The sequence below is a fragment of the Sceloporus undulatus genome, chromosome 2, assembly GCF_019175285.1.
Source record: "Sceloporus undulatus isolate JIND9_A2432 ecotype Alabama chromosome 2, SceUnd_v1.1, whole genome shotgun sequence".
NCBI lineage: Eukaryota > Metazoa > Chordata > Lepidosauria > Squamata > Phrynosomatidae > Sceloporus > Sceloporus undulatus.
Window position 1 is genome coordinate 42,108,662 of NC_056523.1, and position 13,693 is coordinate 42,122,354.

Genomic DNA, 13,693 nt, shown 5'->3' on the forward strand with positions numbered 1-13,693 from the left:
TGATTCTGTGTGCTAATTGTGCAGGTCCTTGGGGGAAGGGAAGACATAAAGCTGTGCTGCACTCTACTTCTTCCTGATTAATGCTGGTGAGCAGGCACACAGTGCTTCATAGTAGTAGCGGTTAGGCATCTCCAGTCCCAGCTGAGAATATGGTTCCATTATATCCCAGCTGCATAGGCAATCCATAAGGGCCTCTTTTGCCTGACTGATCAGTGCAGTGGAAACGGTCTGAGAGCTGAGATCTTTGTCTGATTTGCTGTAACATGTAAAGGAGAAACTGGGACATTTTACTTTACAATCCTGTAAGTACCAGTTTTGCCTCCCTAGCTGCATGTGAATGTGACTTTGCCAGCTACGTTTTAATTTTCTGTTCCACTGCTCTTTGTTGAATTTAACAGGCAAGACTGAGGGTAATCTGTTTACAGCTTGCAAGTTGCTTTGGCTATGTAAAACACAGACACATGACAATAGATTCAATAAGCCAGCAAGCTGACTTTAAAAAAAAGAGAGAGTTTCTTTTGTGAAAGTTTAGTGAAATGTAGTTGGCATCTTCAGTGGCATTTTCTTTGATGTATGATTTGGCTATGCATTTCCTTTCAAAAACCTGGATACTTTTTTCTTTCTGTTATTAGTTAGAAAGTTATTAGGAGCTGAGAATAACATAAAAGAGATTTTTTTTCTGGAATTCAGTACCATCTGAAGGCCATCAGAAATTAAATGAGAAATGAATTTGTTGGAAATTGAAGTCTTTCGATTATCATTGTACCTTTTACACACACACACACCAGGGAAAGGTGTGTTCATATAGAAGACGTGCTGAAGAATGATAGCAGTGTAAAGGAAGACATGTTTTGAAAAATGTATTCAATATTCAGAACAAATTAATAATTATTTCTTACATTTAGGATTGTGTTCCAAACTGAGAACCATGATATAAACTTACTACTAACTGCCTTTCCTCACAGTATGTATGTACCTATGACTTGGTTCGTTTTGTTCATTAGTATAGACGTATATGTGTGCAGCATTAAAACATGGCAGAGTAAAAGCAGCTGTGCAGCATTAGTTTTGGAACTGAGCTGCAATTTGGAGGTGGCTGCAAGTTGTATATTGCATGCTAAATGAATAAGAGTGATATCTTATTTCATGTGTCCAGGAGGGTGTCTCATTTGTTTCCCAATGATAATTGCCATTAAATATATACATGGTCTAATTGTGATAGCCTATTATAAAACTCAAACTTCAGATCAAGACATTCTTGTTCGAAAGCCAGCACAATATGTCAATTGAATGAAACCATGTGGTGCTGAATGTATCTTCCTGAATAGGCAATAAGTCTCAAAGCAGAGCAAAATCACAGACTGTGAAGTATGAAAGTGTCTCACTGCTGAGGACAGGGTATGTTCTCTTTAGGTTGGTTGATGTGATGAAGAAAAAGGAGAATGTCACAATAGATGGTTACCTACAGTAGTAAGGAACACATTCTCATAGCCTGGGGGTCTTGGGAGCAAAATAACAAAACAGTAAGTGGAAAAAATGGCAGGAAATGAATACAGCCTCTCTCTTTCCTCTCTGCCAAATGCAGCTGAGTTTTACTGGCTTCCAGATGTAAACTGATGTCTCAGCTTAGAACTAGCTGCCTCCATGGAAAGGGTTTGTCGGAATTAAATATGCACAGATACATTATTTGTAAGGCTTATTGTTTTCAGTGGCTGCTTCTCTAAGCATTTTCTTCTAACTGAAAGGACCAGCCTTTATTTCAAAACAGAAAGCTTTTTACTGGACACTTGTTGTACACAAGGGTTAAAGGAATATTGCACTGTGTTTTCTCACTGAACTTTGTAATTTGAGCATTTGTGTGATGATTATAAGCTAGTTTAGTGTGAATAATATCCTACTGGGCATCTTATTAGGTAGACTAACATACTGTACAAGATGTATATTCTCTTCTTACTGCTGGTAAACGCACTGGATTCTATGGGATTTGCTCCAGAGTAAATAAGCACACAGAGACTTTCAATCTGTATTATTTGTTAAACCTCTTGCAAATACACATTCACACATAGAATCGTGTGGTTTGTATATACACCACCTCACACACATTCCTTTGGTTTTTTTGTTTTTTTGTTTTTTTATCATGTGGATAGATGATTAAGATGATGGGTTTTGGTGATACTGATCAAAGCTGATCTCCTTATAAGGCGTGCTTAGTCAGTAAAGAAAAACAAAATAACTTTTTCAAAGCCCCTCTATGAGCATGGTTTCTCCAAAGCAGATTTTAATTCTTTTTTACATTGGGGATGAGGGAAGACAACCCTGCGCTGTTTCTTTTGATGAGTACAATATCTACAGCTATTGCTGAATATAGGTAGTTCTTTGACCTTAATAAATTTACACGGTCTTCCAGTTGTCTGAAATAATCTGAGTTTCTGACTGCCTCTTTTGGTATATGAATGAAAATCTGATATAGGTGACAGCTGTAAAGAACAGCCTGAAAAAGCACTGAATGGCCCTGATGGGGATTACAAGCTGTGTTGTATGTTACACATTGTGTATCAAAGAGCCGACATTAGAGAGTGCCAAGAAAACCTTATTTTCAGATAATAAAGCAGAAGACAATAAAAAAAATATTTGAACTGAGCCTGTGAACTCAGCAATGTATATTGGGCTAAAGAAGAAATTAAGGGGAAACTGTTGAATCAGCAATGCTTAGAATACTCCCCAGTAGTGTAACAGTTTTATTACCAAGGGTCTCAACATGAACTCCAACAGCAGGAAGTAGTAATATTTCTTAATGGCAACTTGGTTGAGGTAGCAACTTCAGGAGAATAAATGTGTTAGTTTGTTCTAGTAAAAACAACAAAGGAGTCTTGTGACATTTTTGTGGTTTGGAGTTCACTTCATACATCTAATGACATGGAACTCACTCTATCAAAGTATCATATGGGCAGAACAGACTGCCGCGAAGGGGCGGGCTGAAGCCGCCCCGAGAAAGCTGAACTGGGCCTGTGGCAACCATACACCGTTGCCCCAATCCCCCTTTTTGCCAGCCCAAAAAGAAGAGGCAAAATGCTGTTCCTTTTTGTGCCAGCAAAAAGCCAGCATTTCCCACCATGCCACAGTTTTATGGCACTCCTGTGGTGTGCAGTGGCTAAATGCCATGCCTCTGGAGCGCCTGGAATCTGGCTGCCATGAGGGCAGCCTGGAGATGTGAAGTTGGCTTCCAAGCCAGCTGGAAACTGTCTTTTCCTGCTGGTCTGTAACGGGCCTTACTGCCATAAGACCAGTTGTTGTTTTGGTTGAAATGATAACTGAACTTTAGTGTATAGATTGTTTTGGGGAAGATACAATAGAGATACGTATGGTTAAGAACAAACCTAACTCAAATATACCTTTATTGTAGACCTTTATTTGAGGGGGAATTTTTGGAAACATTTGGATCTTTATAACATTTGTAAAATGTGACTTGTAAATTTGTGTTTTGACTTCACATGCCTCCTACTTTTGTTTCTCTTGATTTCATCATCCTGGTTGTTTCTATGTACTTCCATCAACTATATTCCCTATGGCTGTGCTCAAAATTGCAACTGTGCCTCCTACTTCCCTGAGCCTGTGTTTAGTCACCATTCTATTAACATTTTCTCCATACTTTGATCACATTAATCAGTACTTAGAATACTGACAATATAGAGGCCTCATACACTCATCCATCATGTGAAAAGTGACAATACTGGCTGGAGAAACTTCAGGCCAACTATGTAATATTAAATGGCATGATATATTTGAAGGGTTTTTTGTTTGTTTGTTTTTGCAGTGTACTGTAGAAGAAAGGCATGATATAGAACCCTTGGAAGCACCAACTGCTACTTACTTGTTATAAAAAAAAAAAGCAAAGTGTATATTGTACCTTTGGTAGAGGGCAGGTTGTCTGGAGAGAAGTATAGTCTGTTATCTGCCAGTCCTTCCTTGTTCTGTCAGTGTAGGGCATGATTGTGACTTTTGGGAGCAATCTCCTCTTACCTTTTTTCAAAGTGCATGGGATTTCAGAGCACAAACAGCAGCATGAGTTGTGCTTAGCCTGCTGTGTTGTAAGCCTATGGTCAGAATATTGAGAAGTGAGAAAGATGTGTACGTAGAGGTTGGACTGCACATCCCTAACATGGAGAATTTGTGGTTGTTAAAAAAAAATATTCATCTTCCTTGTGCTGTCATACATACTCAGTGTCCACATAAAAGTAAATAATGCTTCATATAGCTCATAGGATATAGCCGTGATTCACACTGAGATGGATCCAAAGGAGTATTAGGTACGGTGGGGCTTACAAATTTGGGTTTTGGAGAGCCATGCTTTTCTCCAGGATAAAATGTTCTCTTTCCTTCTCAGATCATGGTTTTCCATGTATTCTTCTTGACCCTAATATCTGATATTCTGCATTTTTGGGCTTTTGCAGAGCACTGAGCATTTTCAGTTCAGATTTTGATGGTTTTGGAGTAAACTGTTTCCATCCCCCATGCTAACCTAGATTTGCTAAAGTGTCTGCATAAACCCGGTTTACCCAAGCATGCTGGTGCAAGAACTTGGGTAAATTCCTTTTCCTCCTGTACCACAGTTCCCAGAATTCCCTCAGCAATGCAATTTCTGTCAGATTCTGGGAGCTGCTGTCCCAAAACTAACATTTCTAGGTTCTGGCTGATATGTCTCTTGTGTTTCTCAGAGTCTGTGTTTTGGCTTGTGTATAGTAAGTATTCAACCAATAGTGTTTGCGAAGTCGAAGGCTTTCATTGCCGGCATCCATATTTTTTTGTGGGTTTTTCGGGCTAATAAAATTTGCTATTAGAGACAAAGATGGTTATGTGCACCTCATTGTTCAGAGACAATATGTTCAGCACTCTATAGTCATCACTGAGGTCAATTGCTGGAGTGTAATACTATGGGAAGGTTGTTGCCCTTTCTGCTTTTCATCCCTCTTGTTTGCAGTTTACAGAATGCATTTGGTTAGACATTGTGAGAATGAAAATGCTGGCCTGGCTATACCTTTACACTGATCTAACATAGGTATGCTGTAAAGGTTTTGAAGAAGCACAGCTCCTATTCTATACCTCAACTGATGCCATGTCCATTCCCTTTCTCTAGTCTCCATCATGTCTTATTTGGATCAGGAGAAAAGGAGGTAGTAATCAGGGAAGATATTTCCACACAGAAGCATGCCTTCCTTTCAGGGCAAGACATCACCAAGGAATAGAACACACCAAGGAGAGAAGTGGCCAGTGGGATCCCACAGGGCTCTGTCCTGGGCCCAGTGCTATTCAACATCTTTATCAATGACTTGGATGACAGAATTGGGAACATACTTTTCAAATTTGCAGATGACACCAAATTAGGGGAAGTAGCAAATACCCCAGAGGACAGGATCAAAATTCAAAATGGCCTGAATAGACTAGAAAGCTGGGCCAAAGCTAACAAAATGAACTTCAACAGGAAGAAATGTAAAGTACTGCACTTAGAGCAGAAAAGTTAAATGCACAGATATAGGATGGGGGACATCAGACTGAACGAGACTACAGGTGAAAGGGATCTGGGAATCCAAGTAGACCACAAATTGAACATGAGTCAACAGTGTGATGTGGCAGCTAACAAGGCCAATGCAATTTTAGGTTGCATCAATAGAAGTATGGTGTCTAGATCAAGGGAAGTGATAGTGCCACTCTATTCTGCTCTGGTCAGGCCCCACCTGGAATATTGTGTCCAGTTCTGGGCACCACAATTCAAAAAGGATGTTGAGAAACTGTAGCGTGTCTAAGGGAGGGTGACTAAAATGGTGAAGGGTCTGGAAACCATGTCTTATGACAAAAGACTCAGGGAGCTGGGGATGTTTAGCCTGGAGAAGAGAAAGTTAAGGGGGGATATGATAGCTCTGTTTAAATACTTGAAGGGATGTCACATTGAGGAGGGAGCAAGCTTGTTTTCTGCTGCTCCAGAGACTAGGACCCGGAGCAATGGATGCAAGCTCCAGGAAAAGAGATTCCACCTCAACATTAGGAAGAACTTCCTGACATTAAGGGCTGTTCGACAGTGGAACAAACTTCCTCAGAGTGTAGTGGAGTCTCCTTCCTTAGGCGCATTACAGACCGCCCAGAAGGGGCGGTCTCGCGCCGCTGCCGGTTAAGAAGTGCCGAAATGGCACTTCTTCTTCTGCCCCGGATGTGACGCCATGATGTGCTACTCGCGCACTCGCGGAGTCATATCCGGGGCGCAATGTGCGGACGCTATGCGTCCGGCACGTAATAATGGCGGCGCCCGTGTGTATAGGGTGCCGCCATTATTATGCCCCCGTCACCTGCTAGGGGTGAGGCCAGTGTGGACGCTAGGTCCTCAGCCAACCCCTAGCACATGATGGAGGCGCCGGAAGGGCCCGTCTGTAACAGGCCTTAGAGGTCTTTAAACAGAGGCTGGATGGCCATCTGTCGAGAATGCTTTGATTTAGATTTCCTGCATGGCAGGGGGTTGGACTGGATGGCCCTTGTGGTCTCTTCCAACTGTATGATTCTATGAATATAAGGTGTCTCCACTGCTTTCCCTTCTCATGCTCTCTTCACTGTGGAAGGCTGGGGAGAGGCAGAGGGAGGTGGAGAGGTTGGCACACAGGGAATCAAACCCTTTAGGGGTGAATAACGTAATCTCTTGCTTTCCTCGTATAGCAATGACTGTGCTGAAGCATATTTATCAGGCTATTTCTTCTTTTGGTTAAAATATTAGGGAAATACCTCAGATGTTACATTGATTTGAAATCTCTTACAAATCCTTTGAAGCATGTGGTTCCTATACTTTGAGCATATTTATCTCTGACCTATTTCTTCATGCATTATATGTGGAAATGATGCTCCATCTCCTCAGGCTGTGTTTCCAAGTACAGTTACTTGGAATTAAATCACTAGAAGTTAAGGGAAGAAGGTTTCGAAGAAAATGCGTTTAAGGTTGTACTTCAGATAAATCTTAAGGTAACAGCCACTCAGAGATAAAATAACGGTAGATTTCTTTAATGAATGCCTTTTTGAAGTCAATAGTGCTTCTGAGCAATTAGTGTTAATTTGATGGTACTGTGACAAAACATTAATTAATTGGATTGTTACATATCTAACATTCTATCAGTTTTGCATTCATTCCCAAACACAAAATACTAAAATGACTAGTATGTCCTTCCCACCCACCACCCAGCCCTATTGTATGATGACAGTAGAAGTGAAGGCTGCCCCCGATTAAGTATCCACATCTCAGTCTATTGAGTCAGGAGACAGTTAAATATTTTATGTGATCAATGCGGTATATGAAAATCATTTGCTTTTGTTTCATATGTGTCAATATGTTTGGTGGGCAGTAGCAAGCAAATTAAGTAGAGGCATTATACGGGTTAAGTATAGTAAGTCCTCCTCTCCTGATTGTTTTCTTTCTCTTCATCTAGCAAATCTATTTCTATAATAATGTGAAAATATGCATTCACAGAGATTAATATCTTGGTTCTTCAGGTGACATCACCTTCAATTTCATTCATGCTTTTAATCCATGTCTTTATACTGATGACACTCACTTAAGCATATAGGTTTTCAAGTTAATAACTCATTATATATATATATATATATATATATATGGAGTGAAATTTGATTAAGCCATTGTATTTTGTGGTATTAGCCACAGCTAAGACTTATATATGTGAGAACTTGGAAGGGAAGCTAAAGTCTTGTGATTCACATGCTTGCTTTGTAAGAGAGGGGAATGACTGTCCTGATGTCTCTCCCAGATAAGGGTCTCTGCCTGTTTCAGTCCATTTTTCAGCAAGGAAAAGCTCATGATTTAATGTTGAGTAAAAAAAACACCGGAAGAACAGCCAAGAAATAAAATATCTTGCATGGTTATTTCTCGCATGAGATATAAAATGCAGTGGTGTAGATTTTAGAAGAGATGGCAGAATTTACGAAGGCTGGCTATCCCAGGCAATTGGCAAAGGAGACTCAGGAAGACAGATTTAAGACTCACCAGAAGGAAAACCTTATATCAGTGGGAAGAAATTCAAATGCCTGGCAGAATGTTTGTAGCCATCGAGTAAAGTGTATTGACACTGGAAAGAAGATGTAAATAAGGGGAGGGGGAGCCTAAGTTTATTGTGGCCAGATGAAATTCAGGGAGACCATCTCTGTAGAAGGAGGGAGAGGATGTATATGAGTGGGGGGAAATATCAGCAACATTGGGACAAATACTGGAGCAGCTGTCATGTTTGCTGGTAAGTGGCTGAATAAATTACTATGAAACTTTAATAGCTTGTAGTGTTAAAAGGCTGTTTAAAGATGTTGTTGCCTTTAGCAACTTTTTGATGATCGAGCATGTCAATAGCATCTTGCTAACAAGCTTTAAAGCAAACCACATTCAGTGGGAAGTGGTTAAAATCACGGTAGGAATATTAGAAAGAACCATACTTCTTCTGTGAAGCAAATTCTTTCTCTATAGGTTTTATTTACGGTGAGGAAGAAGTAGTGATAATGTTGGCCAGCTAACAGCATGCATGCATAATATAGTAATAGAGTTGTTACTATGATTACATTTAATTAATTCTTAGAACGCAAATGAAAGTAAAATATCTGCAGATCATAGAAGTGTATCAAAACAGGTTTTGTTGCTAAGAATGGGATTATTTGTGAGCAAGTTGAATAATTAGGTGTAATAATCTGAAAACACTATTTCCCCCTTTTTATGTCTATGTACTTCTCAAAACTAAACTATGCTGTTCATGATGTGTTTTGAAAATGGAAAAAAATAATGGAATATCCTTGTCACAGATGATCATCTTGCACAGTATAACGTCTTGGTGGACTGAACACACCACTCATAAGTTGCTTATTTTTAATTATTAATTTTATTTTAATTAATAATTAAATCTAATTAATCATTAAATTATTAATAATTTTAATTTATATTGTTATTTTCTGAATAATGAAAACATAGTTTGTATTGTTCAGCTGTTTTTGTATGGTGAGAACAAAATTTTAAAGGCAGGGGAAAAAACAGTTCTGTTCTTGGCAGTCACCTTCCCTGTCATGACACGACCCAGAACCCCCTGAGGCAGATCCAGTTTATTATAGTAATTAACCTCTCGTGCAATATTATGTTTGCTCTTGAAACTAACCAGAGAACAGTACATAAAACTCAAAGTGGTAGAGGAATAATGCACTCCCTTTAAAAGTATTTAGTACAAAATTCAGTCAGACAAGTATGCATTATACTGTATATAACAATAATGTGACATATTTGTGCTAAAATATACTTCTGTACCTCAGGCAGATCTGCGTAAATTGGAAGAGGTTTAGAGGTGTACATTAGAGCAAGCAAGTCCTGGTTGCATTCTGTGTATTTTAGTTTTTTGCACGTTGTTGTGTTATAGTAGGGATGTTTACACATATGCAGACACGCACATGCAAACTGTGGAATACTGTTTTTCAGTGAAGATGACAGCTTTCTCTTGAACGTTTCACAATTATACCATTGCTAGTCAACTTGAAGGATTGGTTAAGGACTCTGGACAGCTCTCTGGATTCTTTGTTCAAACAGAAAGAAAGGAGTTGCAGCTGCAGTTAATGAAGAGGCAGTGGCTCATCCCACATCTGTCAGGGAGTGTTCAGGAAACAGAGCACAGTGAAGGACTGAGATTAAAGGTTGGGGGGAGGGAAGGATACAATGGCCTTTGCTGAGTAGGACAGAACAGGCACTGTTGGGCAGCTCTAAAAATAGAAATAGTGTCATTATTGCTTTTCTGTACAAGAAAACAGATTTGCAAAATGTAACTAAAACTTTGGCATAGGAAGTGATGACCTCCATTGTATCTACACGATTTTCAATAAATATCTTTTTATAAAAAGGTAAATTATCATAAAGCTCATTGTGCAGTTTTTTTGTTTCTGACCTTCTGGGATCTTTATGTAGTTTTGGATAATTTACTTGGTTCTTTGAAAAGCATTGTTGAACTGCATTGGTTAGATGTTCATGAATGGGTCAAATGAAATACACCTATAGGGTGCTACACCAGTCTAGAAGGGAGTATGACATTCTGATCTAACTCTATTGCAAAGACCTTGGTAGACATAGGGGCAAAACAGATGGCCCCTTTCTGCTGCCTTAGAGGTAGTGTCAGAGCAAGGCATTTGGATGTCACATACTCTGAAGCCACATACTCTGATGCCGTCCCCAAGCTGTCGTCATGCTACCCACCTGACCACATGGTGGGTAGCATTGTGAAACTCTGGTGGCATGGCATTTATATGCCACATGCTGCAGGAGTGTCACAATGCCATGGCAGTGGTGGAAAAACCAGCTTTTTGCTGGCTCAAAAAGGAGCTGCATTTTGCTGCCTCTTTTTAGGCCAGCATAAAATTGGATTGGGGCCATGGTGTGCGGTTGCTGTGGCCCTGATGTGGTTTTCTCTGGGATGGCTTGAAGCCACCCCTTCACAGCTGTCTGTTTTGGCCCAAAGTTTGCTATCAAAGTGCAAAAACAAACCCCTCCCAAAAAATGGAACATGGAAGATTATCGCACCGGGGTTAAAACATTCCCCAGTGCGTTCTAACGTGCACGTGCGGGGGGCGTGCATGGAGTGTGATGGGAACCCAATGGGGCCCAGAACGCTATTTTTACGCACAATGGAATGCTGCCATCACCACCGGGCGTTCCTATTGCATTCCCTTTGAGTTCCAGGAGACGCCATTTCTGGGGACGCTTTGAAACAGGAACGCAATGGGAACGCAATGGGAACACCCGGCAGCAATGGCAGCATTCCGCTGTGCGGAAAAATAGTGTTCTGGGCCCTGTCGGGTTCCCATCACGCTCCGTGCATACCCCTGCGCGTGCAAATTAAAACGCACCGGGGAACGTTTTAACCCTGGTGCGATAATCTTCATGGACTCTACACTAGTGTATTGTGTCTTAATCTACCCCCATTATCTGTATCCTGTGTTCATTTTCTCGTGTTCACATATCTCATCTATTTTATCCTTGCATGTGAGGACAAATAATTTCAAACAGGTTTTTCCCCCTCACTGTGGGATATTTATGTTCAGTATTTACACCTACTGAAGTGTTTCAGGCAATTACATGGAGGGATGCATGATTTTTTTTTCCTGTATGTGTGCAAAAGGCATGATTTTCACACATAAAAATTAACACTGTTTCCAGAAACATACACTTTTGTACAAAATCATACTTTTTGTACAAACCCTTCCCCATCATATTTGCATTTTAAAAATCCCAAGTATGTTTCTCAGCATAATAATTTCCCCAGACCTTTGGGATGTGCAGATTACAGGATTCTTGCTTCTGTGTTACTCCTCCTGAATGAAAGGGAAACCCATTTCTTAAGCAGAATACATCAAGGGGCGAATATTCTTTCTATATCTAGTGATGAAGTCCTACTTTAATATATATTTTATCATGTTTTTGTGAGTCCTCACCTGAGCCCATTGCTCTGGTCAGAAAGAAAGAAGAAGCGATCAAACTCATTAATTTTTGACATAATCTTTTATAGTTTACACATTTTTAAAATCCCATTTTAGTATACAAAAAGAGGAATGATCAGAGAGAAGTGGGATGGGTAACTGTTTCCTGCACACTTTTTTTTTTTTTTTTTTTTTTGGCCTCAGGCTAGATCTGCCTGTTGTTTCACCACCTTTTCGTAGAGTAGCATTCAGCTCATTGTAAGAATTACAATAATAATAATAATAATAAATTTTATTTGTAGAGTGCTTTTCCAAAGATCAAAGCAGTTTACAGTCGATAAAACCAAGTACAACACATCTCATAAAAATCCATATTACAAATATACAATATATAACACTAAAAACTCCAACACAATCATTCAAAGGGTAAAGCAGAGAATCGATGGCAACAGAATGCATAGCTTCATTCTTCAGCATGTACAAAAGAGAAGGGTTTTCAATCTCTTTTTAAATGTTTCTAGGGGGGTCATCAGACAGAGCTCCTCGGGAAGATTATTCCACTTCCGCAGGGCCGCCACTGAAAAGGCCTTTTGAGAAGTGGAGGCATATTTGGATGAAGGGACTTCCAACAGATTCTTCCCGGATGTTCTGAGTGTGCAGGACGGATTATATGGGGGGATGCGGTCCCTCAAGTAACTCGTGCCCAAGCCATATAGGGCTTTATAGGTAATAACCAACACCTTGTATTACACGCGGAAGTGAATGGTCAGCCAGTGAAGATTTTTCAGAATGGGTGTTACATGGTCAAACCTAGCTGCCCCGGTGACCAGTCTGGCTGTCATATTTTGTGCTAACTGTAGCTTCCGTGCTTGGTACAAGGGTAGCTCCATGTAGAGTGCATTACAGAAATCTAAGCGAGAGGTTACCAGAGCATGTACCACAGTTTCAAGGTCCCTTTGGCCCAGGTAGGTTCGCAGTTGGTATATCAACCGAAGTTGATAGCAAGCACTTCTGACCGTCGCATCTACTTGAGATGTTAGCTGCAGGGACGAGTCCAGAAGTACTCCTAAACTGAGAACTTCATCCTTCAGGGGAAGTGTGACCCCATTCAGGACAGGTGGATAAATTTCCTTCCCTGGGCTTTCCCTCATCCAGCCCATTACCGACTCCAGGCAGGCATTCAGAGGAGAGATGCCATCCTTAGTCACTGCATCAGTCAGAGACACAGAGAAACATATTTGGGTGTCATCAGCGTACTGATAACACCGCACTCCATGTCTCTGGATGATCTCTCCCAGCGGTTTAATGTAAATGTTAAACAAAGTGGGGGACAGAATAGCTCCCTGAGGGACACCAGATGTCAGTTCCCTCTTAGAGGAGCAAGTGTCCCCCAACTGCACCATCTGGAATCTGTCCAAGAGGTAGGAACGGAACCACTGGAGTGCAGTGCCCCCGATACCTAACTCTTTCAGGCATTCCAGAAGGATATCGTGGTCAATGGTATCGAAAGCCACTGAGATGTCCATAAGCACCAACAAGGTCACACTTCCCCTGTCGATGCCCAGATGGAGATCTTTGACTAAGGCGACCATGGCAGTCTCAACTCCGTATCCTTCTCTGAAGCCAGTTTGAAATGGGTCCAGATAATCGGTTTCATCCAAATCTGCTTGGAGTTGGAAGGCGACTGCTCTCTCGATCATCTTACCTAAAAATAATAGTAATTTGTTTTATTTATATACCGCTATTCCAAAGATCATAGCGGTGAACAGCAAGTAAGCTAATTAGCAAGTAAGCTAATTCGCCCCCAACAGTCTGGGTACTCATTTTAGCGACCTCGGAAGGATGCAAGCCTGAGTCGAGCTTGGGCCCTTTTGCTGGTTTCGAGTGAATGGCTGCAGTACAGGCATTTAACCACTGCGCCACCAGGGCTCCAATGGCAATAATGAGACCAGTCTGTAGTTATTTCTTACCAGGGGGTCCAGGGAAGGTTTTTTGAGCAACGGTTTAACTGTTGCCAATTTTAAGCTAGATGGAAATTTACCCTCCCTGAATGATGTTTATTATGCGTTGCAATAATGATGTTACAGCATCACCACCCTGGATGGTCAGCCAGGAGGGACAGGGATTGAGAGAGCACGTCGTCCTCCTAACACTTCCAAGAAGCTTGTCCACTTCATCGGTATCGACAAACTCAAAGTGATCCAGTTTAATGGAGTCC

General features: G+C 40.8%; 1 protein-coding gene across 1 annotated transcript in view; it reads left to right on the forward strand.

Annotated features, from left to right (window-relative positions):
* Window positions 1-242: 242 nt before the first annotated feature.
* LOC121922547 (contactin-4-like) overlaps window positions 243-13,693 on the forward strand; it is a 418,703-nt gene continuing 405,252 nt past the window's right edge. Inside the window, 1 exon segment of the mRNA XM_042452129.1 lies at window positions 243-302. The gene's annotated coding sequence lies outside the window, so the exon portion shown is untranslated.